At 38.8% G+C, this 2,787-nt stretch overlaps 1 pseudogene across 1 annotated transcript; it reads left to right on the plus strand.

Moving 5' to 3' along the window:
* The first annotated feature begins 1,479 nt into the window (after positions 1-1,479).
* LOC308414905 lies at positions 1,480-2,082 on the plus strand (annotated as a pseudogene). Its single transcript has 2 exons — positions 1,480-1,776; positions 1,832-2,082. The product of its transcript is annotated as an uncharacterized misc_RNA (transcript).
* Positions 2,083-2,787: the final 705 nt, after the last annotated feature.

Genomic DNA, 2,787 nt, shown 5'->3' on the forward strand with positions numbered 1-2,787 from the left:
CAATGTGTGGATGCCTCAGTCCTTTTTGGAAGCAGGAACAGAATACTAAAAGGAGAAAATACAGTAACAAATTGTGGAGCAGAGACTGAAAGGCCATTCAGAGACTACCCCACCTGGAGAGCTATCCCATATACAGCCACCAAACACAGTCACTATTGTTGTTGCCAAATAGTGCTTCCTGAAAGGAGCTTGATTTGGATATCTCCTGAGAGACTCTGCCAGAGTCTTACTGATGCATGAGGATACTTGCATCTAACCAGTGGACTGAGCATGGGGAGTCCAATGGAGGAGTTAGAGAAAGGACTGAAGGAGCTAAGGGGATTGAAACCTTATAGGAAGAACAACAATATCGACCATCCAGATCCCTTAGAGCTCTGAGGGACTGAACAACTGAACAAAGAGTACACATGGAGAGACCCATAGCTCCAACTGCATATGTAGTAGAGAATGGAATTGTCTGGCATCAATGAAAGGAGAAGCCCTTAGTTCTGTGAAAGCTTAATTCTGTGCAGGGGAATGACAGGGCAAGGGAGCAGGAAAATGTGGTGGTGGAGGGAGCAACATACTCATAGAAGCAGGGGAGGTGGGATAGGGGGTTTATGGAGGGGAAACTGGGAAAGGGGCTAATATTTGAAATGCAAGTAAAGAAAATATCTAATAAAAGAAAAGAAAATTAAAAAGAAAACTCTTCTGCTGAAGACACTATATACTTGAGAAATAGAACATAAAAAAATTGATCTGGGACAGATCTGGACACTTCTTCCCTCTGGATTGTTTTTAGGATGCTTGATGGTGCTTTGCATATGACCAAAAAAGTAAAGTAATCATCATAGTGCATTAGCTGTACACCCTATGAATTACAGAAGTGACTGACAAGGCAAGTCATCTCTGTATGTCCTTTGAGTAACCAGCCACTCTGGTAATTTAATGTTTTCTACATAGACACATTACAGAACTAAGAATCTCTGGTTAAACAGATCATAGGCCCTAGGAGAGAACTTGATATTAGTATTCTGCTTAATGGACATAGTATTAAGTCAACTTCCAAGAATTGTTATTTAATTCATATGTTATGGTATCTCGACTCTTACCAGAGTAGCTTTAGTTTGATTTAGATGATTATCACCAGAGAGACCCACAACTAACCAAGGTACAGAGAATAGAATAGTGTCAAATTATGGTTAATAAATGAAATGTATATACCATATCTTTTCTTCTAAAGACAAAGTTCCTTTTGGAAGAATGGGCAAAAAGACTAGCAGCTAGAGGTCTTAGATTGCTTTTTCCTCCTTTTTTAAAATTGGATATTCTCTATATTTACATTTCAGATCTTATCTGCTTTGCACCAATCCCATCCCTCCTCTTCTTCTCATTGCCTCCATGAAAGAGCTTCCTGTCCCAACAACCTTCTCCACCTCAGCACCATGGTATTCCCCTACAATGGGAAAATGAGCTTTCTCTGTTCCAAAGTCCAAGAAGATGATATCATCTGCCTACCTAATAGCTGAGCAGTGTGACTCCAGCAAGGAGGCTTTGCCCCCTGTGTCTCAGGTGTCAATTCAGAAAAGACTACAAAAGGAACTGTTGGCTTTGCAGAATGACCCACCTCATGGAATGACTTTAAATGAAAAGAACATTCAGACTTCAATTACCCAGTGAATCATAGACATGGAAGGTACACCAGGAACCTTATATGAAAGGGAAATTCTTTTTAAATTTAGTAGTCCATACCCTTTTGACTGTCCTCAGTTCATGTTTACTGATGAAAATATTCCTGTTCATTCTCATGTGTATAGCAATGGTCATATCTGTTTATCCATTCTAACATAAGACTGGTCCCAGGTGCCCTCACTATAGCCAATCTGTCTCAGCATTATCAGCATGCTTTCCAGCTGCAAAGAAAAGAGACGACCAGAACATAATTCCTTTTATGTTTGAGCATATAACAAGAATCCAAAGAAAACAAAATGAGGTATCATGATGATACTCGTTGATGCCACTGTTCTCATCCTCATTGCAGAAGATAATCCTACTGAGAAGATGAGCACTTGGATCATTCAGTATTTGAACTTTAACCTTTGACTGGAAGTGACCTATAGGCAATGAAGACTACTTCCTTTTACTGCATTTTTACTCGTGTGCACCCTGGGCACATGTTGAGTGCTGGTTCAGTCCAACGAATTGATATAGTTTTATTAGTCATACAGTATTAATGCAGGTATCAGAAAATGTGAATTATAATTCCATTTTGTAATTTCATTTTTTTAAGCTTTTGGAAATGATCCAGGTCCTCAGTATTGTGCAATAACAGTGACTTCTTCAGTGGTTTGGAGACATTCATTGCTGGCAATGGAGGTTAGAAGAGAAAGTTACCTAACTTTGCCACTCAGTGATTAATGCATGACAGGGCCTATGAGATGAATTTATTAGTTATTGTAGGATTATAAGGAAAGTGAGGGATCAAACAATACAATGAAAGCCACCCCAACTGTTTATATTTAGATTCTATGCACTGTGATCCTAATGCTAATGGCATGGAATTACATGCGTATTTAAAGGATCATAAGAAAAATCATTGCATATTTATTTGTTTGTATCTGCTGTCAAATTGTTTTGACATGGAAAGTTTTCGAGGAACATTGGCAGAGAGGTACAATATGTTATCCCTATGGTGAAAACAAATTTATTTATTGTATCTAGAAAAAAAGAAGAGCTGAACTGAAATCAGTAGATGTGACTGCCTGCATAAGATCTGTGCCAGCTCAAGCCAGACCAAATCGCAAAAAG

This window comes from Micromys minutus (genome assembly GCF_963924665.1).
Source record: "Micromys minutus genome assembly, chromosome: X".
NCBI classification, from domain to species: Eukaryota; Metazoa; Chordata; class Mammalia; order Rodentia; family Muridae; genus Micromys; species Micromys minutus.